General features: G+C 48.7%; 1 protein-coding gene across 4 annotated transcripts in view; it reads right to left on the bottom strand.

Moving 5' to 3' along the window:
- The window catches only part of SIPA1L3 (signal induced proliferation associated 1 like 3), a 253,122-nt gene that overhangs the window by 147,299 nt on the left and 79,042 nt on the right, over positions 1-26,781 (bottom strand). For all 4 annotated transcript variants that reach the window (XM_024979038.2, XM_024979040.2, XM_024979044.2 and 1 more), the window contains one exon: positions 2,309-2,376. The gene's annotated coding sequence lies outside the window, so the exon portion shown is untranslated. The remainder of the gene's footprint in view (positions 1-2,308; positions 2,377-26,781) is intronic.

Here is a 26,781-nt window from a genome sequence, read left to right as displayed (position 1 = left end):
GCTTTCCTATGGCTCAGCTGGTAAAGAATCCGCCCGCAATGTGGGAGAACTGGGTTTGATCCCTGGGTTGGGAAGATCCCCTGGAGAAGGGAAAGGCTACCCACTCTAGTATTCTGGCCTGGAGAATTACATGGACTATATAGTCCATGGGGTCACAAAGAGTTGGACACGACTGAGCGACTTTCACCTCACTTCATGAGGCCATACAAATATATGTTGATAACTGAAATAAATGAGGGGAAAGGGACAGGTCTTCCTTACAGAACTAATAATGAGGACAATTCATAAATGTAAAAGGAATGAAGGATATGAAAAAAAAATCACCATTGGGAAATACCACAGTAATAACTTGCATGCAAGTCACCCTTCCAGTGCCAAAATGAGTGGGTGCAAGCTTAAGGAGAAACTCATGTGGTCTCAAAGCACCTCTCCCAAGATATCTATCAATTACAAAGGGAAAAACAGTTACCGGACAGTGGAGAAACCCAGCAGACAGCAACCTGACCAAGTGATCCAGGTTAACATCACCAGTGGTAAGACACGTGGACCTGTGGGTGCCACGCGCCATGGTGGGCACCTCACCTCTGAGGTGTTCCGCCAAATAACGCATAAGCTGCAGTCCTGAAGAAATATCAGAGAAACCCAAGTTGAGACAATCTACAAAATGACGGAACTGCTCTCTTTCGAAGTGTCACAGTCATAAAAGACAAGGGAAGACTGAGGAACCGAGGCGGACGAGAGGAGGAGTAAGGAGACGGGGCCACTAAGTGCAGTCAGGGGTCCTGGACAGGACGAGAGGAGGAGTAAGGAGACGGGGCCACTAAGCGCAGTCAGGGGTCCTGGACAGGACGAGAGGAGGAGTAAGGAGACGGGGCCACTAAGCGCAGTCAGGGGTCCTGGACAGGACGAGAGGAGGGGTAAGGAGACGGGGCCACTAAGCGCAGTCAGGGGTCCTGGACAGGATCCTGGAACAGCAAAAGGACATCAGTGAAAAACAAGTAAAACGAGCGTGCAGCTTAGTTCATAGTTCTGGGCCAGAGTTCACTTCCTGGTTTTGATAGCTGTGCTACAGCTGTATAAGGTGGTAGCAATAGGGGATGCTGATTGAAGGGCAGATAATGTGAACTCTCTGTACTATTTTGGTAACTCTTCATAAGTCTAAAATTCCTCTAAAATAAAAAAAAAGTTAATAAAGAATTGGGCCAAGAAGCATCCCACAATGGAAATCTGGTCTCGAGAGACTGCCCCACAAACAAGCTTTCGTACCTGGGCAGATCCATAGACCAGGATGAAGGAATATGAAGACACCCAAGAAACAAACAAGGAAGAAGATACTGTCTATAATTTTTTAATTAAAAAAAATTGTTTTTTGGGCACAAGATCTTAGTTCCCTAACCAGGGGATCAAACCAGGGCTCTTTGCAGTGCGAGCTTGAAGCCCTGACCACTGGACTGCCAGGGAATTCCCTCTATCCGCAGAGTCACTCAGTTCCCAGACTCGACTGACTGGTCCCTGCAACTCAGCCAATACCATTACTTGCATCCAGAGCCTGGATGCCAGAATCTTCTGTTCTCCCACTTGCCACACTATTGGGGTCTCTTGGTGCTTCAAGGGTCAAACAGCACCCCCTCTCCCAAGCCCCCTGTGGCATCCTGCCAACAAAGGTAGGTGTCCTCATTTAGGAATGCCCCAGTATCACCTGGGACACCCCCACCCCGAGGCCCTCTCCTCTGGTCTAGGCCAAAGAAACCAAAGAGGGTGCTCACTAGCCAAACACCCAGAAACCTACTTCAAAACACGTTAAAAATCTTCATATTACAGGTAAGTACTTACCGTGTACACATATTTTAATTTCGTGTAGCTACTCGCACATTTTTAGCCTATAGACACACGGCATATCCACACGGTGGGGGCCGGGGCCATTCTGTATCCTAACCGTGGTGGCAGGTACACAATGCCATGCATTTGCCTAAACTCAAAGAACTACACACCAAAAAGTGAATTTCACTTGATGTAAATTTTAAAAACGAAAATTAAAAAGTTGAAAAGAAGTGAGGTCCGGCTGGACACCCACCCAGCTACCGACAGTCATTACTTCAGAGGGCAGACATCAGACTGTGGGTATTGGGAGGGACAGTGAAGCAGACTTCTGTCTTTCCCCTGATACTCGTCCAAATAAAAATTTTTAAAAAATAATAAAAAGGAAAAAACAAACAAACTCAAAAACAAGCAAAGAATAATAAAGGGACTTACATGCACGAGTTGTAAAGCTTAAGCAAACCAAAGTCAAACAAACCTTAGTACTCACCCTTGGTACGTTCTGGACACTAGTGCTCCTTATGGGTCCCAGGAGAGCTGAGGTCAAAGACTGTGCATCTATGGAGAAAAAACAAAAACAAAAACACAAGGTAACGTCTTTGGCCAATGTGAGCCTTCCTACCGTAGTACCCACCCGTTATTCACGAATTCACTCCCTCAATGAGTACTGAACGCGTGCGGCATGCCAGGCACCAAGGGTACGCCAGTGACCAGGACCAGGTCGCTGCCCATGGTGAACAGACACTGCAGCAGGGAAAGGAGACACTGAACAAATACAGTTTGCAGCCAGAAAGTGGCAGGTGCCTAAGACTGAGGGAGCTGCTGCTTTTCTTAAGGGGTCAGAGGAGGCCTGAGGACGAAGACCTGAACACAGGAAACCATGAGCTGTGTGAGCATCTGGGAAGAGCCTTCCAGGCACAGGGATGGCTGGTGCATGTGACCTGAGGCAGGAGTGTGTGTGCGCACGTGAGCGTGTGTGTGTTGGGGTCGGGGGTGGGGAGGTTGTTCAGGAGCAGCAGAAGCAGAGTGCGTGTAGGAGATGAGGGCAGGGAGGTGTCAGGAGTACAGATGAAAGCCCATTATAATGACATCTCCTTCAAACAACTGTGAGCAGAGGAGTGGTGGAGAAAAAGCTCTTGTCCTGACTTGTAACTCTGTATTACTAATTTACGTTTTTGACTATTTAGTATGGTTGTGCATTTTTGAGTGGATATTTCATGGATGAATGAATGTCCCTGGGTTGAGAAGCCACTGTCTGCATGGTTCACCATTACATTTCAGTTGAGGCCAGGCACGAAGGCAGGGAGATGAGATCTAGAGGACAACCCAGAACCTTCCAGACCCTAAATGGTGACTCTCATTCACAGGCAGAACGTGCAGGCTTCGTCCAGGCAGAACCCCCGCCCGATAAGCCTAAGAAATGCAAAACATGATTGCGTCCATATTACAGATGAGAGAACTGAGGCACACAGTGGGCGATGGGCCCACTAACTGAGGCTGCCCAGCCAGTCAAAAGTACACTATAGGGAGGATGAACCCAGGCAGCCTGGTCCCTCACACTTGCTCACAGCCTATTCCTGACCACCTGGCCAGGCCACGTGGTCACAGTGATCAACGAGGAGAGGGCCAACTGCAGGCTGGCAAGGACTCTCCCCATCCTTCCCCAATGCGGCCATGTCCACATGCCACCCACACACCAAGGCCGACCTCACACGCCAGCCAGACCCTCCAGCGAGCCTCAGAGGAAGGAAACCTAGCAAGTAGCTGGCCTACTTTCCAGAGCCTGAGGATTAGGACAGTTTCAATAATCTTGCCCTTAGGGATGCTGGTGAAGCCAAAAGGAGTTCTTAGTTCTTACCCTTTCTCAGGCCAGGGACCCTTGTTAGCAGCCTGGTGAAGAAGGGTGTGGGTTCTTTCTTAGAATCACATGCTCAAGCGTACAAAATACAATACACAAGGTTACAAAGGAAATAAGTTATATTCAGAAATATCTGTAACACAAAACCTATTCTGAGATACAGTCATCTTTGTGCTTCTTTATGAATGCTTTTGACAAACCCAGACAGTGTATTAAAAGGCAGAGACATCACTTTGCCGACAAAGGTCTGTACAAAGTTATGGTTTTTCCACTGACAGCTGGACCATAAAGAAGGCTGAGCACCTAAGAATTGATGCTTTCAAGTTGTAGTGCTGGAGAAGACTCTTGAGAGTCCCTTGGACAACAAGGAGATCAAACCAGTCACTCCTAAAGGAAATCAACCCTGAATATTCATTGGAAGGACTGATGCTGAAGCTGAAGCTCCAATACTTTGGCCACCTGATGTGAAAAGCCAACTCATGGAAAAGACCCTGATGTTGGAAAAGACTGAGGGCAAGAGAAGGGGGGTGACAGAAGATGAGATGGTTGGAAGGCATCACTGACTCAGTGGACATGAGTTTGAGCAAACTTCAGGAGACAGTGAAGGACAGGGAAGCCTGGCGTGCTGCAGTCCATGGGGTTGCAAAGAGTTGGACGTGACTGAGCAAATGAACAACAGCAACAGTGAATGCTTTAAATCTCGAGATCTTAGCAGTGGGTCCAGGAACTACAGTCATTTAGGAAGAGATGAGTGTAAATGATAACTTGCAATATCCGCAACAGTAATGTGATATGGAAATACTTTGGAGTTTTCGAGTGCGACAAAGTCATGGGTGTAGCGAATACAATGTGGCTTGTGGCTTTTGTTCAGAAGGAATGGAAATTATTTCAGTTAGATGGTAGAGAAAATAAACATGTAAATTTTCCCCCAGCCAACTTCATGATCCTCTAAATTGTATCCAAGGATTCTTCAAGGATCCATGAACCCAAGACTAAGGAGCCTGTGCTAGTCCTGAGATAGGGTAAAGGTGGAGTAGGTGTTAAGGGAAGGTAACAGCTGGGGGATGTGGGGCGGATCCATATCTGTGTTAGTTTCATACGGGAAGCGGTCCTGGGCACTGAGCGGTTTTGGTCCATCCTGTACCCACTTCCCCTTTCCAGGTCAGCCCTCAGAACCTCATCTTTCTCACCCAGCCCATGGGATTCTTGTGAGGATGACCCCACCCATAGGTTGGTAGAGAAGGGAATGGTGTCATAAAAACATAGGCCTGGCCAATTAAGTCACTGCACCCCCTCTTCCAGAGCCCTAACCTCAGGGATGGCTCAAGGTGACCCTGGCACCAAAGCCAGCTGATCAGGTCCACAGATGAGTCTCAGGACGTGAGCTGGGATAACAGGAAAATCCCCAGGGCTGCTAAGCTGGTTGGATATATACCTGGAGCTGCCCCAGAGCCCATCTGACAATAAAACCAACAGAGGACTGCAGAGCCAGGAGATGGAAGGAAACGGGGTCCCAGCAACCCTGAGGTCGTTACACACAGAATGTCCCAGACTGCAAGTTCAAACATTTCCTCTCATATGTAAGCAGGCTGACCTGAATTTCTACTTGTTCACACAACCGAATGACTCTCAACTGACACAGAAGGGAAGGCGTGAGTACAGTTCTTGACAATTCCCACAGCTCACTACCAAGACACTTCAGAAAGCACAAAATAAAATTAGAAACAGCTACTATACATAGAATCATCAAATACAGAAAAACACACACTCTGTAAAAACTCAGAAATAATCTCTTGGGTGGTTGCAGTCCCTAAAGCTGGTCTATGAAATACTAATGATTTTGATTTTCAACATGCTTGGAAGGGCAGGAGGGAACCAGAAGCACCTAGAACACCTTCCTTTATCACCAGGCTTTCCATTAAAAAAATTCTTGGGATGATCAGGAAGCCCCTGCCTGTAAAATTGTAATCAGTGCCTTTTTAACTACATCGGAAATTGCTTTTCTGCCACTCATTTCCCGCCTTTCTTTCTCTAGAGTGATGCTCATGGCTCTTTAAAGACACATCAGCAGTGACGTGCAGTGGTGCCACGTCTCTCTGAGCTGGGAATCTATTTCCTGTCAAATGGAGGAAGCTGTGATGTCCATCAGTCTGGGGTCCCTGATACACAGGAGGGGCCGCAGCAGAAAGGAAGATGCCCAAGGGGTGTGGAAATGCAGCAAAGGCAGGGTTTAGCACCAGGAGTTCAGCCAGGACCCCAGACAGCCCAGAGCCCCTCTTACACCACCTGGGAAGGAAGGACCCCCACTGGAGTTGCTTAAGTAATTCCAGCACCCACCAGAGCAACAGCCCTGGCTCACCTGTCACAGAGGTTACAGTCACAGGGCTGCGCACCTTGCTTCCTAGGGTTTATACCAAGAAACAAAAGCCAGGATGAGAGAACCTGGGGGTGAGAGGGCATCCTGGCCTGCCTCCAAGTCTGATGACTCCTCCCCTCAGCCACAGCGATTGGCTCTTGGGAGAGACACGTGATCCAGGCAAAGCCAATCACAGTCGACCCCGGACATTTTGCTGGATTACTGGCAGGAAGAAATGGGTGGAAGGTAGGGGCTGTTGAGGGTTTTTCTCTGGCCCCTGGGGGAGGGGATGGTCACCGGAGAATAAAGTCAAAGCCGAAAGAGGCAGAATCCAGAAGTGGAGTAGGGTGGATTCCTGACAAGAATCCTTGACTGCGGACTCAGGTCAGGCCAGCTCTGAGATTTTCAAGTCCCAAAGCCATGAATTCCCCCTTTGCAGTTTAAGCCACTTTGAGTTGGGAGGATTCACTCTATCATTTACAACAGAAATAACTGTTAGAACTGGAAGGGACCTCAGAAATCGAAACAGTGCTCCTTCGTGTTCCAATGAACATAATCCTTCCAAGGAGTTGACAAAACAAAACTATGTCATGTCTCTCTAGGAATGCCCCCTCCCTGCCTCCACCCCCCAAACTGTCTTGGGGATGCCAAAGATCTCCGAAACCTCTGTTCATAGGAACCGGGTGAAGAACTCTTCAAGCTAGTCTGATCTGCCCACTTAATGGATAAGGAAACTGAGGTTCAGGATGCTGAGATGTCTTGCTTGGGACTCAGGGCCAGTTGGGGGCAGAGCCTCCTCAGAGCCCCAGGAGGTTTCACCCTGAACTCCCCTGAGTATGGTCCTTAGGGAGACAGCAGGGTCCCTCCGTACCCCCATTCCCCTACAGCAGCTCTACTTTTTTCTGTTTTTAAAAATGGGCTCTCAGGGAAGTATCTGACAAAAGTTCCATTACTCCACAATCAACATCCTGAAAACCAATCTCTTATATCACATTTCATGGTGTTTACATGTTAATGATCTTGGCTTTGATCCTCGCTGAAATCCTGTGAAGCCGGCTTTATAGCCATGGCTCCAGGCAAGGTGCTTCTGCAAGGCCAGCCAGCCTGGGCGCTGCTCTCCTGACCCCAGAGCAGCCTATGCACCTGGGTCTTTCTGTCCCTGCACTTCTTCCCTTCAGTTTCTACCTCAACTCATATGGAAAAAGTCATCCACTCACACCTCCTCACAAAGACCAAGTAAAGAAGTCTGTGTGTGCGTGCGCGCTCAGTCATGTCCAACTCTTTGCAACTCCATGGACTGTACCCCACCAGGCTCCTCTGTCCATGGAATTTCCCAGACAAGAATACTGGAGAAGGTTGCCACTTCCTACTCCAGGGGATCCTCCTGGCCCAGGGATCGAACCCGCATCTCCTGCACTGGCAGGTCAGTTCTTTACCACTAGTGCCACCTGGGTAAAGGGGTGGCTAATCTGACGGGTAAGAGCCTGTGACTGGTGCTGGCACCCATTTTCCCAGTGGGCAGGATCAGCAGCCCCAAAGGCTGGGACCAGGTCCTACCAGCTCCTGTCTCTCCCTGTGCCCAGAGATGGCAGCTTTCTGTCTTTTACTGAACAAGACACACATCCTGGCCAGTGTTCATCCAACCTCTAGGCAGCCCCCTGACCAGGTGGTCATTGCGGCAGACAGGTCTGTAAGTGGCTGGCCTAGGCATTTCAATTCGAGGTGAAGGAGAACCAGGCCCAGGAGGGGCCTTCTGCTACAAGCTGTGTTCTCCTTTTTAGACTTTACCAGAGCTTCACACTGGGGGCATGAGGGACCTACTCACCTACTACTAAAGTGGTCCAATCACCCTTCATTTAGAGAAGATTCCCATTATACCCATCCCCACCCTGTCCCTGAAACAGCAATTTTGGAAAATCTCCATTCACTGAACTGCCTCTACCCACCTGCCAACAAAGAAAGGCTGCTATGGGAAGAAAAGACTTTGCCGTGGGAAAATCCAGGCCCTTAACTGCTATCTTGTATGACAGCCACTGGGATCCTCTTGTAATTAATCATGTTTTCTCTTACGACCTATATTCTATTAATAACACACACTAACGATTCACCACTGGTTCTTTCACTGATTCAGTCCACAATCATGACCAAGGCTGGAACCCTCACTACGAGGATCTTGCAGCTTCATCTTCTGTCCTCTCCTCAGCCTCCACCCTCCCCAACCCTGTCCCAGAGAAGCATCTTGGTTTTGGGCTCTGAGCATGGAACTGAGGTCTTCACTGTGCCAGGGGTGGGGTGGGGTGGGGGGAACCGTCTCATGGTTGTCCTGCCTCCAGCCTAGCCCAAGTAACTTCTGGTTGAGTGGCACATGACATACCTCTACAGAAAAACTGCTCAGGTAAAGCGTCCATGAGTGACCATCTTATGCACAGCAGACTGGCTAAGAAGTCAGAGTCTAACACCATCAAATGTACTGAAGTTATGGAATTAGGGGAAGTCTCTGCAGGTGGGAGCGTATGTTGCAACAGTCATCTTCAGAGAACAGTCTGGCCATTTCTTGCAAAGAGAAAGAGACAGTGACCTCACTGACTTTCCCCACTGACTGGGGGTCTGAGATTCCCTGCCAAGTCCCCAGACCCATGAGACCTTGTGAATTCTCATTCTGGCTTGAAGGGTAAGGGTTTAATTTTTGTTACATGCCAGAACTGTTTTCAAGTCAACTATCAACATTTAACCATCATAACAAGCCTGTGAAGGTGGGTCTACCAGCATCCCCGTTTTTAACAGCTCAGGAAACTGATGCAGAGGGGTAGCTTGCCCAAGGTCACACAACCAAGGAGGTGGTGCAGCAGGGCAGAATTCGAACCCAGTGGGTCTGGTGCCAGAACCACCAACCATGCCACTTCCCAAACATAGAGTTAACAGAAAAGGCTCAGGCCTGAACCCAATCTCATTCCACATTCAGACATCATTTTCAGATGGATCCAAGACCTAAACACAAAAGGAAATTACAGGTGAGTCTAGAAGATAAAGCAGAATCATATCTCCACACTGGGGTAAGCGAACTTTCTCAGTCAGGGCATCTGGGAAGGTGTTTGCTCTCCTCATGAAAAGAATGAGGCTCACCCACATGACCCTCTGCCCCTTCACCAGTCTGCCTTTGTGATACTTGGATTTGAGAGGCTCCCTCTTGTCTCCAGAACACTACTCTGCCAGAAGGAAAGGACTGAACTCTCAGGGTGCCCCAGCCCCGTGGGGAGGGTGGGGGCAGCAGCCATCTTGCGGCCACTGTGGGGCACAGCACTGGCATTCGCTCTGCCAAGTTACTGAGTCACATCCTCTCCCTATAGGTGTTATAAGACACGAACCACCTCCAGTGTTGAAGTGACGATGCCACCTGTGTTGTCTGATACTTGCAGCCCAACACACTCCCGACCGGAACACCTGCTCCATCACAGTGCACCATCACACCACTAACCAGAGTTTGTAAAGAGCCACTAACAGGAGACTGAAACTGTCTCAAAAAGTCCCAATTCAGAGGTGAACTCTGAGAATCAGAGATTTCCATCAAGCATGGCTGATCATTACTGTTGTTCAGTCGCTCAGTCGTGTCCAACTCTGTGACCCCGTGGACTGCAACACGCCAGGCTTCCCTGTCCTTCACTACCTCCCAGATCACAGGCATCCAGAAAGATGACCTGGTGCCTGAAGTAATTCTCAAAGGATCTGAACTGGAGAGGGCCTTCCTTCTCCCCATGGACCCTAAGAGCTGCCGCAGAGGCCATGGTTTCAAAGGCCACGCCCCGCCCACTGGCAGAAATGCTTTGAGGTCTACTGGCTGCAGGCTCATGGGCTGGGGAAATCCTGCAGACCTTGTGGATCCTTTTTCCTCCTGTCAGTAGGCATTTGCTGGACGTGCCAAGAGTTAAGCCCCTTCCTGCACTCCTATGAAAACAGCCTGTCAGTGTGGTTTCGACTGCCGAGTGCTTTTCCACAAAGCACTCTCTGGAATTCAGCTCATCAGATGGGAGACCGAACACTGGTCAATCTCCCAAAATAGGTCAGGCTTTATTTTTTAATCCTCTTGTTCATTGTATACACTGAAAGGGAAGAATGAAAAAGAAATATTAACAGCGAGAAGGTCTAGGATTATTTAACCTCTCCGTGTCTCAGTCTCCCCATCTGTAAGGTGGAGATGAGGATAAAGTAAATTGTTGTTGTTGTTTTTCAGTCGCTCAGTTGTGTCTGACTCTTTGAGACCCCATGGACTGTAGCTCACCAGGCTCCTCTGTCCATAGGATTCTCCAGGCAAGAATACTGGAGTGGATTGCCATTTCCTTCTCTAGGGCATCTTCCTGGACCAGGGATCGAATCTGTGTCTCCTGCACTGGAAGGTGGATTCTTTATCAGTAAGCCACCTGGGAAGCCCCATGAAGTAAATCACTTCATGAAAAATGTTTAGAGCAGAAATGATCATGTACTAAATGTTCAAAAAGGTGTGATACCATAATTTTTAATGCTGGTGACATGGTCAGTTTTTCGGACTAAAGGCCCTTGAGAGGCTTCAAAATCTCCCTCTCTGGTCAATCAGAAAGAAAAGCACTCCTTTGATTCTGGCCATTTAGGGAAGGAGAAGGCTTGAAGGCTCAGGCCAATGGGCAGAAGTTGGCTGCCAGGACCCAGGGTCAGGAAATGGACCTTCTGGTGCTAGCTATCCAGCTAGTAGCCATTCTTCCCTTTCTTCTCAGGATGCTCAGCAAAGACTACATCTCCCAAGCTCCCCCAAAGCTCAGTTCAGTTTGGTCACTCAGTCGTGTCCAACTCTTTACAACCCCATGGACTGCAGCATGCCAGGTTTCCCTGTCATTCACCAACTCCCAAAGCTTGCTCAAACTCATGTCCACCAAGTCAGTGATGCCATCCAACCATCCCATCCTCTGTCATCCCCTTCTCCTCCTGCCTTCAATCTTTCCCAGCATCAGGGTCTTTTCCAATGAGTCAGCTCTTCGCATCAGGTGGCCAAAGTATTGGAGTTTCAGCTTCAGCATCCGTCCTTCCAATCAATATTCAGGACTGATGTCCTTTAGGATGGACTGATTGTATCTCCTTGCAGTCCAAGGGACTCTCAAGCGTCTCTGCCAACACTACAGTTCAAAAGCATCAATTCTTCAGCACTCAGCTTTCTTTAAGGTCCAAATCTCACATCCATACAAGACTACTGGAAAAACCATAGCTTTAATTAGATGGACCTTTGTTGGCAAAGTAAGGTCTCTGCTTTTTAATATGCTATCTAGGTTTGTCATAGCTTTCCTTCCAAGGAGCAAGTATCTTTTAATTTCATGGCTGCAGTCACCTTCTGCAGTAGTTTTAGAGTGCAAGAAAATAAAGTCTCTCACTGTTTCCATTGTTTCCCCATCTATTTGCCTTGAAATGATAGGACTGGATGCCATAATCTTCATTTTTTGAATGTTGAGTTTTAAGCCAGCTTTTTCACTCTCCTCTGTCACTTTTATCAAGAGGCTCTTTAACTCCTCTTTGCTTCCTGCCATAAGGGTGGTATCATCTGCGTATCTGAGGTTACTGATATTTTTCCTGGCAATCTTGATTCCAGCTTGTGCTTCATCCAGTCTGGAATTTTGCATGATGTACTCTGCATATAAATTAAATAAGCAGGGTGACAATATACAGCCTTGATGTACTCTTTTCCCAACTTGAAACAAGTCCATTGTTCCATATCCAGTTCTAACTGTTGCCTCTTGACCTGCATAGAGATTTCTCAGGAGGCAGGTAAGGTGGTTTGGTATTCCCATCTCTTCAAGAATTTTCCACAGTTTGTTGTGATCCACACAGTCAAAGGCTTTAGCATAGTCAATGAAGCAAAAGTAGATGTTTTTCTGGAAGTCTCTTGCTTTTTCTATGATCCAGTGGATGTTGGAAATTTTATCTCCTCTGCCTTTTCTAAATCCAGCTCAAACTTCTGGAAGTTCTCGATTCATGTACTGTTGAAGCCTAGCTTGGAAAATTTTGAGCAATACTTTGCTAGTGTGTAAGATGACCTGCAGCTAGGGGTGGTCAGCAAAAGGTAGGGAGATGTTGTTACGGGACTTCAAGGAAAATTCCTCACCAGGAACAAAGAGCTGGACTATACTCTTGTGGACTTCTTTGTAGCTCAAACGGTAGAGAATCTGCCTGAGATGCAGGAGACTAGGGTTCAATCCCTGGGTTGGGAAGTTCTTCTGGAGAAGGGCATGGCAATCCACTCCAGTGTTCTTGCCTGAAGAACTCCATGGACAGAGAAGCCTGGTGGGCTACAGTCTGTGGGGTTGCAAAGAGTTGGACATGACTGAGCAACTAACACACACACACTTGTGCCCCGTGCCCTGCCCCGATTCCCACCCGGATTACAGACTCACTGGCTTGACTCCAGCAGTCACAGTGGACCATGAAGCCACTTTAAGGATGAAAGTTTTGTGCCAGGGATGGTTAAGCAAAAGGATAGAAGTATCTTGATTTACCCAAGGACTATGGAGCTGCCAGCCCAGCTCCAGATTGCAGATCTCAGGACATTTTACTCACAAGAGAAACCACCTGCCATTGAGTTTACAATGTTACTAAATTGTAACTGTTACTTCTCATCTCTGCTACTGGCAGCCACATGCAGTTTCCAATGACACTGTGGCCTTACACAGCAGATGGGACAGTGTTCTACACCAGAGGAATCCTTCCAGCAACCCGCCACTATTTAGAGTAGAGAGCTAGGTACAGTAAATAGAATGCTACATATAGGATTTCCCACAGAAAGGAATTACAATCATTTTGCCCTAAGAGGATGTAAAGCGAGACCTGGATGAGAGATACTGAGTCATTCATCCAGCAACTACTACGCACTACCCTATTCTGGGCACTGAGTGAGGCAGGGTGAACAAAAGCAGATAAGAGTCGGGACTTCCCTGTTGCTCCAGGGGTTAAGAATCCACCTGCCAATGCTGGGGAAATGGGTTCAATCCCTGGTCTGGGAAGATTCCACATGCCACAGGGCAACTAAGCCCATGAGCCACAACCACTGAGCCTGTCCCCTGCAACAAGAGAAGCCATCACTATGAGAAGCCTGTGCATTGCAACCAGAGAGTAGCCCCCACTCGCTGCAACAAGAGAAAGCCTGCATGAGCAGCAGTGAAGACCCTGCAGCCAAAAAAAAAGCAGACAGGGTCCCCACCCTTACAGAACTCACAGTCCAGAACAGAGGACAGAAGATAAACAAACAGGGGAACAAATATATATACAAGTGCAAACTATAAGAAGTACGACGCAGGAAACCTGAGTGAGTTTCAGCACGAAACTGAAGAGAAAGGAGAAGGAAGCCATGTGAAGAATGGGAGTAAGAATATCCCAGAACACCCATCAAATGAGGACTGGATAAATAACACATGATACATCCATACAGTGGAATATTACTCAGTTGTAAAGAGACTATAGGACTGATTCGTGTATATAACATAGATGAACACTGAAAACATGATGCTAAGTGAAAGAGGCTAATCACAAAAGACCACCTCATATCAGGAGATTCCATTTATATGAAATGCCCAGAATAGGACAATCCAGAGACAGAAAGTAGATCAGTGGTTGCCAGGGGCTGGGAGGTGGGGGACACGGAAGGGGAGTAACTGCTAATGGGTACAGGGTGTTTCCTGTGCGGATGAAAACATCCTGGAATTAGACACTGGTGATGGTCGCACAATCCTGTGAACACACTAAAAAACACTGAACCACGCTTGTGAACCACGCTTTAAAAGGGTGAACTTTATGGTATGTGAAAGAAGAAAAGTCAGTCATGTCTGACTCTTTGCGACCCTATCGACTATACAGTCCATGGAATTCTCCAGGCCAGAATACTGGATTGGATAGCCTTTCCCTTCTCCAGGGGATCTTCCCAACCCAGGGACTGAACCCAAGTCTCCCACATTGCAGGCGGATTCTTTACCAGCTGAGCCACAAGGGAAGCCCAAGAATACTGGAGAGGGTAGCCTATCCCTTCTCCAGGGAATGTTCTGGACCCAGGAATCAAACCAGGGTCTCCTACATTGCAGGCGGATTCTTTACCAACTGAGCTATCAGGGAAGCCCGGTATGTGAATTATATCTCAATTAGAAGACACTCAAAGGGCTACTCAGATTGAATTACCAGTTTGGTAATAAAGTCTCTAATGAAAGCTAAAAAAAAAAAAAAAGAAAGAAAAAGAATATTCCAGGAGATGGAGGAATTTGTTGAAGACACTCAGAGGAGGCCCTCTTGCCCAGATCACTGTGGTGAGGGAGGGAGGGGGTGCTGGGAGATGAGGTAGAAGCTCGAGGGCTGTGTGAGCCCCAGCCAGCCATATGCTCTTTATTCTAAGTCTAACCAGGAGGAGGAGGATGGTGTGCTCTGGCTGACATTTGAAAGACCCCTCTGGTTGTTGCATAGAGACTGCCAGGGTTAAAGAGAAGCAGGGAGAAGGGTAAAGTGGCCGCTGTCACGCCCAAGGACGGATGTTGGTGGCTGGGAGCAGGGCGAGGGCGGCGGGATGGAAGAGAAGGTTGGTGATGATCTGTTTCAGGTCACGGACAGAGAAGTCCTGATGAGGGCCTGGCCGTGAAGGGGGTGGTGGGGTGAGGCGGAAAAGGAAGATTCGAGAGTGATCTTTACACGGTCTCATGAGTTTTTCCAAAGTGGTTTTCTGCCAGATTCCAATTGTGCACAGCACAAGAAGAGCAGATCAGCAAATGCCTGTTAAATGAATTCAATAAATGAACAGTCGCTGCCTGATTTTTTGTAGGGCATATTTTTGTATTTTCAATAACGATATGAATTCTCTCTCTCCATATGTATATGTGTGTATGATCAAATATATATTCTCTCAGTCTCTCTCTCCATATAATATCCTTACCTGTACCAGCTTCTCTGCCATCCACTGGTGGACAGTGGTCCACAAGATACCATCAACTACCTAAATCAGAAACCTGAGAATACTCTTTATAGTATGATATATATCATACTATACTACATTATAGTGTGTGTATATATATTATATAGTATATATACTATATATATATAATATAATATATATACACACATACACATATACCCACTCTACCCACCTGAGTAAGATAAAGACAGAGTCAGCAACAATTGGGTCCTTTCTTCTCTGAGGGGGTGAACAGATCAGCCAGTGAGCAGTGAGCCCTCACTTCTGATGAACGACCAGTAGGAGATGAAACAGAGGAAGAGATGCTGACCCAGCAACAGGAAGCATTCTCTTTCTTTTTGGTGGTGATGGAAGCGTAAGGAACACAGTCAAGAGCAGGGAGAAAGCACTGTAGATAAAAAGTGGTCTGCTGAGCGAGGAGGCTTCAATTGAGAACAGCCACTGCAAGTGAGGGCTTCCCTGGTAGCTCAGTGGTAAAGAATCCACCTGCCAATGCAGGAGACCTGGGTTCAATCTGTGGCTCGGGAAGATTCCCTGGAGAAGGAAATGGCAACCCACTCCAGGACTCTTGCCTGGGAAATCCCATGAACAGAGGAGCCTGGCAGGCTACAGTCCCTAGGGTCAAAAAGAATTGGACTTGGCTTAGCAACGGAACAACAATTGCCCAGGGAAGCCTAGCAGGAGACGAGCTGTGACTCACTGGGGTTATGAGCCCCCAACCCGCTGACAGCCACATGCACCCTGAGGGGACACCAGAATCCTGGAGGAATGGATCTTTGTTCTGGGTCGAGGAGCAGGAAAGGGGGAGGGAACCAGAGCCTCACAGAGAACAACTCCAGGGCCAGCACGATCAAAGACCACAGCACAAACAGAGCCCCCGGGGTGGCAAGACACAACGTCTTTTGGGGACGTGTCCTCCCCATGGCTTCCTTTCAGGTCCACTCTCCCCAGCAACAGGGCTGGTCTGCTTTGAGCGGGGTGTGTGTGAGCAGCATCCCACCATGTGGCTCTGTGGCACGGTGGGCTGGGGGTGGATGTGAGGTAACATGTTGCCTGTGCTGCCTGCCCTGGGCAGCTTCACCAGGATCACGGCCCGGGACCTGAGACCTTGACTTCAGTGTTTCTCTGACTCTTCCTGGTTATTCTCCTAAGGGGCAGACTTGGTGGCACTGCACGCTTCACACAGTTGACCAAACTCTGCTTATTTCATCCTACCAAGTGCCTGGGAAGTAGGTCAAATAGCCTGTCATTGTCGTTTAGAAATGACTTCTTACCACATGCCACAGGAGCCCCTCCTATGCTGACAGAGATCCAGGGGCGCCTTTCCCAGCACCAAATCCATGGGCTCTCCTCATGTGGGTTCGATATCCTCCCCAGGGGGCCTCTAGGGTTGTCCAACAAGTGGAGTTTGTTTTGACTACAACGGAGGACACTGCAAAGTCTCCCGAAGACAGAGCGCTGGGCCATGTGACGTGGCAGAGCATGAGTGTGATAGCCACCACTCAAACACAACACACAGGGCCTTCCCCGGCGGCCCGGGGGCCAAGACTCTGCACCCAGTGCAGGGGGCCTGGGTCCGATCTCTGGTCAGGGAACTAGGTCCCACGTGCCACAGCTAAAGATCCCATGTGCCACAACTAAGACCTGGTGCAGGCAAATAAACAAATGTTTTGTTTTGTTTTTAAATACCATACACAACATACGGATTTTTCTCACTGTATTTTAAATAAGCAGAATCATATCATATCTAATTCTCGAAATCTTGCTTTCCCTTAACTGCATCAAAGAATTGCCTCTGAATCAACTAGGAGAGCTCTGACCCACTCTTCTTAGCAGCTAATATTCCGCAGTGTGGAGGTGCCATATTTTACTCAATTATTCCCTGAAAAATGGGCATTCATTTTTCTTCTGGGGTTTTGCTTTGTTTTTCATTTTGCCACCACAAATAATGCTGCAATAAGTAACCTTTTGTACGGGGGGCCATTTTTTCCACAGGGTAGATTCGCAGGCATCAAAGACTATTTCTGGAGAATTTTACAGTTAGCTTAGAGAATGGCTTCTGAGATCAAAGGATAGAGCTGTGTGTTTAACAGGTGCTTGTTGGGGTATAGAGTGTCACTGGAAGAATATACCTGAAATGGGTGTCCTCACAGGAGGGGACCTGGGTGACAAAGGACTGGGGAGGGAGACTTGATTTTCACTGTACGTGTTTTTTTGTGTCTTTTGACTGCTTTATCACGTGCCTGGACTGCTCATTCAAAAATAAATAAGGTTTCTTTTTTAGGCTGTCTTCTAAAAAGGTTGCGATGATTCACATGTCCTCCAGCAACGTGGGAGAAGACGCAGTTGAGCTCATTAATGCCCTATATTTTCTCCTTCAAGGCTGTCCATCCCCCTAGCCCCCCTTTTTTTGACCTAGTGCAAACTCAAACATTACATTTTACCTGCTCATGAGATCCACAATTCCTGTAATTCCACAGCCCTTGGGCAGGCAGAAAGCAAACTGCCAGAGATACTAATTTTGACAAGTCAGCCTGGCCGACACTTCCCGATGGCACAAGAGAGAAACCCCAGCCAGTGTGGGAGCCAGTCTTTAGGGACCTGAAGGCACCAAGTGCGGAAGACAGAAGGGACGCTCTCTCCTCACGGGTGTGCAGGTCATGGTTTTAAATTCCTGCTGGCTGAACAGCCTCATTAGCGAGCAGCCTGGAGACCCCCAAGTGCCCTAGCCTCTGAGGAAGGGCGAGGGAGGCTGCAGGAGCAGCTGCTAGCCGTGGGGCCCTGTCTTCTGAGGACAAGACAGGAGGGAACAGGGGATGAAGAATAAGGAAGAGTCGAGCTCAGTGAAGCAAGAGGTCTTCTCATTCCCTTCCTACAGGCCCGTCAGCCTGCAGGGCTGGTCCAGACCAAAGGCCCCGGCGTGACCCAAATGACAGCTGAGCTCGTGTAGAGATCGAGGGCCCTGAGCATTGGCAGCCACTCCACCTGAACGCACCTGCTGCGGCCACAGTGCCTGCAGCTCCCGACTCACCTGTCGGGGTGGGGGGGGGGAGCGGGGAGGGGACTGGACATGGCCAGGTGAGAAAGCTACTCAGGGGAAGGTGGGGGATGGGAGAGCGTGAAAACCCACCTCAAATCAGCAGCAGGTCCACAGGATTCAGGTGGTGGATTGAGGCCCTGTGCTCCCATTCTGCAGCCCACACTCTGACCCGAGCTGGGCCAGGTGTGGCAGAACCTTAGCTGGAGTGGTTCCCTCCACCTGGAATGCCCTTGCCCTTGATCCTTCGAAATTTGGCCGGCAAGGGTGTGGGCGGCCTCCGCGAATGGGGAAAACGGGAGACAATTTGAGGGACCATCAGGAGAGACAAGCCAACAAAGTGCGATGCAGACACCCAGCAGAGTACATGTCTCTCCTTCCCTCACCCTCCACAGCAAGTCCATTCGCCAGTTCTGTTGCCACAACCTCCAAAACACGACCTGAATCTATTTCCTTTTGCCTTTTTAATTTTGTTTCATTGTTAAAGTCTTTATTGAACTTGTTACAATATTGCTTCTGTTTTATGTTTTGGTTTTTTGGCCCTGAGGCATGTGCGATCTTAGCTCCCTGACCAGGGATTGAACCAGCTCCCTCTGCACTGGAAGGCAGAATCTTAACCACTGGACCACCAGGGAAGCCACTCCCCACCCCCTTTTCCTTCTTCTCGGGCCAAGCTGCCAGCACCATCTTTCACCTGGACAGCTCCCTGACATCCGCTGCTGGTCTTCCCGAGTTCACTCTTGCCTTCCCAGATTCTATTCTACACACACTCAGCCAGAAGGATCAAATCAAACAAGGACCAGACCCCTTTCCTGCTTAAAATTTTTCAACGCCTCTAGGAACCTCATCGCCTTCCACTTTACTCCTCACCCAAATGCTCCCACCACACTGGCCTGTTGTCCCCTTTCAAGCTTATTCCTACCCCAGGGCCTTTACACATTTTGCCCTAGAAGATAATGTGAGAGCAAAGTGCATGGGTATGAGATAAGAGCCTTCCTTGTAGCAGGAAGAGCCGGAGCAAGGGTCCTGAGGAGGGTACATACCCTGGTGTCTATGGAGCACTGAGGAGGTCCATGGAAGGAGCCAGGCAGGTGAGGAGTGGGAGGAGAAGTCACAGGTCAAGGTGGGGCAGACTGTGTGGGGACGATGAGGACTTCGGTTTTTACTCGGTAATAGGGAGCAGAGGACAGACAGATCTGACGGGGTGGTAACAGGGTTCCCCTGGCTGCTCTCCCACCCTCTCTCCTGCCCAAGATGAAAACCAGTCTTGAAGAGAAACAGAAGTTTGGTCATTTGTGTGGTAAATGTCTATGAAAAAGAAACAAGCAGAAGGCTCTCCACCCACTTCCTCCAGCCCAACAAGGCCTCATGCTGGCCAGCGGGGCTTTGTGACCTGACCAACAATCCATCATATCACACTGAAGGAAACCAGACCCTCCTCCACTGGCCACCAGAAGAATACCCAGAGCAGATGGACAAGAAGTAAGGCCATGTGGCTGGGAGAATGCCTTTATGGTGGTCAGCGAGGGCCAGAATCAAATCCCAGCTCAGCCTCTCAGTAGCTATGTGACCCATGACTCATGACCAGACCTTTCTGAGTCCAAGTCTGCTTATCAGTAAAGGTGGAGGTGGGGTGGGTGGGTCATGTCCACCCCTGAACAAGCCTGTTGGGAGGATTAAGGTAACGGATTGAGGGACTGGCAAAACGCCTGGCACAGAGGGAGCCCTAAAAAATGTTAGCAAAGCTGTTATACCCCAAACACTGAAGAAACCATAAGCAATGCTCTCAACTCCTCACATCTGCTGACATCCTTTGGCCAAACTGGACTCTGATAATATTAAGCACAGGGCGGAAATGAAGGGTCCTCCAGAGGAGAGAAGCCTTCAGGTTGGAAGATTCTCTTCCCCTCTAAGCTACTCTCCATGGCATGAATGCAAGCCAGAGGGGAGAGATGGGCCACAGACAGTCTGGGAAGTGGGCTTCAGATGAAAACAGTACAGGCTCGTTTTTCAGTGCCTCAAAGGCAGACCCCCTGGCCTGCATCTGTATCTCTCAAGGTGGAAATGTGAGTACAGCGAGAATTTTAGCCACATCAAAGGCAGTCTAGGGCCACTTTTTGCCTCTTCCCCAGTCAGATGAGCAGTGGGTCCTCAGTCTGTTCCCTGAAAGGTCAAGGCCTCTGGGGACCTCAGGTCCACATCTAACATGGGGACAATTTTCATTCTTCAGGCGCATTCACCGGCATTCAGCAGAGACTTATTAAGCAACTACTACGGGCCAGACACTGCTCTAGACACTGAGATAAGGCAAGGAATGGACCCATGATCGCTGCTCTCAGAGTTGAGAAGGATGGTGCAGAAAGCAAACAAATGGGTAAGAACGGTTGCTGTGAAGGGAAACAGAGCAGGAGCCGTCTTAGGGTGCTCGGGAAGGCCTCTCTGAGGGGCCATTCAAGCTGAGACCAGAGTAAAGTAGTGAAATTATATATACACGCATACCCACACACATACATAATCTTGAATATAGCTGGCTGGCTGTATGCATAATATACACACATGCACAGAGCCAAGAACACAGCCCCTGCTATAGAAATCTAAGGTATCTGCTTTGATAGTGACTCATGCTCTTGGGCTACTAGGGGTTGGAATCTTTGAAAAACCTATATTAGGGGAAACACACTGACTGAAACCACCCATCCTGGCCTGGCACCATAGCAACCATCTGCATGGCTTATTTTATAACCGGAGGTCCTGGTAAGGAACAGGGAACTAACAAACCACCACCAACCAGAAGAATTCCAGAAAGGTCATTGTAGATGCCATGTGTCCTACCAATCTCCCAGAATTCTCCTCTCTGGAATTCATCCTGGCCGAGGAATGCGTGTGCCACCAAGAAGGACCCTGAGTCAGAATGATTGGCCAGAGACAACTGGGAGGCTAATCCTATCACCATAAAACCTGAGACTTCAAGTCACGTGGCAGAGCAGTTCTCCTGGGTTCCCTTAACCTCCTGCTCTCCTCCCAGGCATCACTTTCCAATAAAGTCTCTTGCTTTATCAGCATGTGTGTCTCCTCAGATAATTCATTTCCAAGGGTTAGACAAGAGCCTACTCTCAGACCCTGGAAGGGGTCCCCGTTCCTGAAATACCTACACTTTCCCCTCAGGTTCCAAACTGCCCTTCCCAATGGAACATCATTTGTAAAAGGTGTTCCTTTTCCTTCACTATTTCATACTTGGGGGTGTACCACAGACATGAAAGGCACTCTCTGTCAGGACCCCACGCCCCCTGCAAAGTGGCACAGTGCTCCACTGTACAATGAACCTCACTGATTCATCCAGGCCCCTCACAATGAGGGACACGTAGGGCAGTTCCCAGCTTCTGTGCTGCCGAACGGTGCTGCAACGAACCATGCTGGACAGAGACCACTTCTCATATTCGGGAACATCTTTTGAGGCAAAAATTCCTCAAAGTGGGAGTGCTGGGCAATAGGTGGGTTCAAAGGGAGGGGTGTGCAAGTGTGGGGCTGACATTGCCCAAGTCCCTCCAAAACAACGGTCCTGCTCACCCGCCGCCGGCAGCACTGGACAAGCCTGCCTGCTTCCCCACACCACTGCCAGCAGCTCACCTTTTGCTCTTGCCCTTCTGAGGACTGAAAGTGTGTTGGCCACTCAGTCGTGTCTGACTCTTTGCGACCCTGTGGACTGTAGCCCGCCAGGCTCCTCTGTCCATGGAATTCTCCAGGCAAGAATACTGGAGTGGGTTGCCATTTCCTTCTCCAGGGGATCTTCCCGACCCAGGGATCGAACCCAGGTCTCCTGAATTGCAGGTAGATTCTTTACTGTCTGAGTCACCAGGGAAGCCTCTGAGAGATGAAAACTATTATCTCAGCATGATCTTAACTGGCATTTATCTTATTATGTGCCACGTTGAAGATATGTAGACTATATACATAGAATGTATAGAAATATGTATTGTGCTGTTGTGATGTATAGTAAGAAATGTAGTTGGCCTTTGTTTCTGGCACAGTTCAATTCAGTCACTCAGTCGTGTTCAACTTTTTGTGACCCCATGGACTGCAGCACGCCAGGCATCCCTGTCCTTCACCATCTCCCAGAGTTTGCTCAAACTTATGTTTCTTGTACAGAGTTTCTAAAATCCTTGGAATTTCCTAAGTGATAAGAGCAAAGGGAACATCTTTTGTTTCAAATTATTGTTGTTTTATCCTAAATTCCTAAAGTAGCTACAGAGTTGTAAAGGGGAAAGGAGTGTCCTGTTATTCAGAACAAGCCCCTTCCAACCACACCTGAGTTTGTTAATGGGGTGACTAATGGGAAGTCCCTAGGGGAAACGCAAGGATTCCCCCCAAACCCCCACACCCACTGAGGTGCTTGGCTGCCAGGAGAATCAACTTGGATTAGTGGGTTTGAACTTTCAGTCCCACCCCCCAACCTCTGAGTAGAGGAGAGGGGCTAAAGATTGAGTTCAATTGCCATAATCAACCAAGTCTTGGACTTCCCTGGTGGTCCAGTGGCTAAAACTCCAAGCCCCCAATGCAGGGGGCCTGGGTTTGATCCCTGGTCAGGGAACTAGATCCCACATGTTGCAAATAAGACCCAGTGGAGCCTAATAAATATAAAAAAAAAGACCACTACTGTTACTACCGCTTCATTCATTTCCTCACCAAAACTTAGTCAGGCATATCTTTGACAGAAAGGGTTACAACTTTAGCAAAATAGATTTGATCCTTTCACTGAGAGGATGAATGGCCCTGAATTATGTCAGCTGAGTAGTTCAGGGAGGAAGAGTCGGGTGTGTGGTCAAGGTAACCCCCCTGCAGAAATGTGTCAGGGGAAATCTGAAAGAGGAGTGGCACAGGGAGGCCAGAATGGTGGTGGGAGGGTGGGGAGCAAGACTGGGAGAAGGGGAAGCACTCCAGGAGAGGGAACAAATATCATGGGCTGGAGGAACCGAAAGCCAGCCAGGTGGCTGGAGGGTGGAGTGTAGAGGGGCCCGCAGGATGAGGGTGGGGGCAAGGGGCGAGCAGGGGCCACAGGTTGCTCAGCCTGGTGGGATTTAAGAGCTGGCCTTTCCACAAGGGGACAGCTCCAGGAATGTGGAAAATGCAAGGGACACCCTTCATGTCCAGCCGCTTGGAAATAAAATGAGGTTTTAGTGTCAAGAAGTGAGGCCTATCTGCTGTCCTCAGGTGTGCATGAGTGTGCGTGTGTGTGTCTGTGTGTGTGCAGTCGTGTCCAACTCTTTTTGATGCCATGGAATTTTCCAGGCAAGAATGTTGGAGTGGGTTGCCACTTCCTACTCCAGGGATGTTTCAGACCCAGGGATCAAACCTGGGTCTCTTGCATTTCCTGCACTGGCAGGCAGATTCTTTACAACTGCACCGCCTGGGAAGCTGTCTTCAGGGGTCCTGCTTAAATGACTCTCAGCCAAGAGGTCCTGGGAAAATGATACAGTGGGGCACCTGGTGGGGAGGGGAGGACAGAGGGAACAATGACTGCATCCCTGCCCACAGCCGATTGGTCCAGAAAGAGCACCTGACCGCAACTGAGCCCATCTTGAGAACCCTTCCCTGGCCCTGGGTGATGACTCCACAGGGAGACACCCTCCCTACCCTGGGTTGTTCTGGTCTTTCTGGGAGCCCACTACAAGGTATACAGCATGGTCTGTAGATGGTCGTCAGTGAGCAGAGGGAAAGGCAGAAAGACTATGAGTATGAGAGAACGGATAAAGCAGATGGGGGCGGGGGCAGGAATGAGGAAGAGAACCCTGCTGGTGGCATTTGTGTGCTGGTTCCAATTCACAGGCTGGCTGCTGCCCAGCACCCACTCTGCCCTTCCCCATGAGTGGTTTTGGGTGGGAGCAACCAGCCCTTCGCCACAGGGATTGGTTCAGGGAGAGTCACATGACCCGGGCTAATCCAACCAGACAGGAACTCCGCAGCTTTGCACTATGGCTGAGGGATAAGACACTCTCTCTACCTCTTGGGCCAAGGATGAGATGACAAAAGCCCTTAGGAGAGCCACCTCTACTACCTCCAGGAGAGCCAGGTTTGAGGATGACTCGGACATCAGAGGAAAGAATGGAAGGACAGAGAGAAAGTGGGTCGCTGGGGATGGCCCTGAGCTCCAGAGCCAACCAGCCCAGAAGCTTGTCCCACCTCTGGGCTTTCCGGTTGTGAGTCAATCTTGTCCCTTAGGGCTTATGCCCACCTGACTTGGTGTTTCCACTACCTGTAACCAAGTAACTGGTACACAGTCCTTCCCGAGGCCCTGCTTTGGTTCTCTGGGCCATCCTAGCTCCCTCTTGTTAAATCTTCCTTTTTGGCCTAAAAAGCTGCTAAAATGGCAGGCCTTAAGGAGCTCTAAGACAACAAGAAAGCAATTTGACTGACAACATAATTTGCCCCCTGTCACAAGTTACCCTGACGGGGTGGTTAGACAGCATCACTGACTCAATGAACATGAACTTGAGCAAACTCCAGGGGACAGTGAAGACAGAGGAGCTTGGCGTGCTGCAGTCCATGGGGTCGCAAAGAGCTGGACACAACTGAGCGGCTGAACAACAACAGTTTATCCAGCTGTAAAATGGGGATAATGATAATAAACACTTCACTGGGTTAAGAGGATTAGAAACAATTTAAAGAATACCTAACACATTGTAAATTCTCAACATGTTAGCAATGATTATTCTAAAGCATCGAAGGGTAGCTGAAAGGTCTCAATCGCAGACAGCAATTAGCTACAGCCCTCCCCCATCTTGTTTTGCTACTCCTTTGTTTAGGTCATCAAATCCTTTATTCACTAACAGTCCCAAAGAACAAACAGCCAGCCCAGTTTCTGTCAGGAGGGTGGCAAATCTAACCTCCGAGGGGAGGGTGAGGGAATTTGAATGAAAGAGATTAGACTCAACTTCTTTAGCTGGGTGGCGGAGGAAGCCCTCATGAGCTCATTTCTCCATCGAATACAAGCTGGGGTCTAAAGTTTCAAAACACAGGCTGGGACAAGCTGGCACAGTCCCATGAGCGGACAAAGGAAAGAGCCCGGATGCAAGAGAAACCACGACACGGCAGGTTCCACAACTAACTCAGCCAGGAGGAGGCTCCCGGCTGGCTTCTAGCCACATCCGCTCTCCGCACAGCTATGAGGCAGCAGGAAGACCGGACTGCCACCCACCCCCCTCCGCCCCACGTCTGTATCCACAGCTGGGAACTGGCATGGGCGCGGGAAACTCGGAAATAAACTCAGGAAGTGAGAACTGGAAGATGCTTCCATAGCAACGCCCATCTGGAGATCCCTGCCCACAGCTGGAAACGTTCGGAAGCAAGGCTTATCTAGAGATGGACACCAAGTTCATTTTTTCCATTTGCACCCGGAGTATGTTACTTAAACTCTACTTCCTTGGGGAGCCTCTGGGAAGTGCCTGTCCTGTGGCTCAAAAAAATCTTATCCTTCTTCTGAATGTTTAGAAGCTGGGGATTAGCCGTGTGGCCGTGTGTTTCTTGCGTCTTCCACTCTCTTTCTGTGGTGGGGCAGACCAAGTCTGCCTTGCTCACTGATACTTGGCTCAGGACAGGTCTTCAATGTGTGTTTATTGAATAAATAAATCAACTGCTTTGCTCCCAGTTTTATAGTTATTCATAACATTAGCTAACACAAAAGCACCCGTATGCACACGCCAGTGAGCTGAGATATCCCTATGTGAGGGGTACTTACTAGTGGTCATGGTCGTTTAAAAAGGAGCCTCCTTCTCAAGGTCAGAGCCACCAAAAAAAACCTGGAGTTCTTTCATCTTGAGAACAGGATGGGAGACAGTGTGAATACCTAGAGCAAGGCTGGGCAGGTGGAGGCTTGGATGCTGAGGAACCAGCTTTGATAATAAGGATTTTCTGAGTAGAAATGTTATAGGGTGGCGTATACCTCGTCAAGGAAGGCTGGAACACAGGCTTCTCTAACATTCCACAGACGGCTCTGTTCTGGGAGAATTCCACCTAGCTTCCCCAGAAGCCACAGCTCACATGATTCCTTACCTTTCAAAATATTTTTCTCGCTTATGAAAGTGATATATGCTTACACACACACATTAAAAACTTGGAAAATAAATGTGCCAAGAAGAATATAAAGTTACCCATAATCTCCCCACAGAGAATAACCACTATAAAGATGTTAGTTCATTTCCTTCTAGTCTTTCTTCTCTAGTGTGAGCAGTATGTGTATAGAGCAGTGAAGAGATTTTTCTTCTTCCTTTAAGTCTTCCACCTGTGCTTTTCTAGATTTTAAACACAGAGTGAAAAATATTTTTAAATGGTGAAATTAAGTCTGTCTCCCCAAACTACAGACTTGGGAAGGAAGAATACCCCCTTCTTCTGATCCTCTAACTTCTGCTTCCATCTGAACCACCATTACAGACCACTGGTTCTTTTTTCTTTCTTCTTCTTCTTTTTAAAAAAAAAAAAAAATATATATATATATATATATTTATTTGGCTTCACCAGGTCTTAGCTGCAGCATGCAGCATCTTCAATATTCGCTTCGGCATGTGGGATCTTCTAACTGGGGCATGAGCGTGTGGGATCTAGTTCCCTGACCAAAGACTGAACCCGGGCCCCTTGCACTGGGAGCTCAGAGTCTTAGCCACTGGACCACCAGGGAAGCGCCCACAGACCAGTCATTCTCAATCCTAACTCTGCATGACCATAATGGGATATAACAACCACCACCACTAGCATTAACT

The sequence above is a fragment of the Bos taurus genome, chromosome 18 (assembly GCF_002263795.3).
Source record: "Bos taurus isolate L1 Dominette 01449 registration number 42190680 breed Hereford chromosome 18, ARS-UCD2.0, whole genome shotgun sequence".
In the NCBI taxonomy this organism is placed as follows: Eukaryota; Metazoa; Chordata; class Mammalia; order Artiodactyla; family Bovidae; genus Bos; species Bos taurus.
Note: the sequence above shows the minus strand (reverse complement) of the source record. Positions and strands in the feature narration are given on the sequence as shown.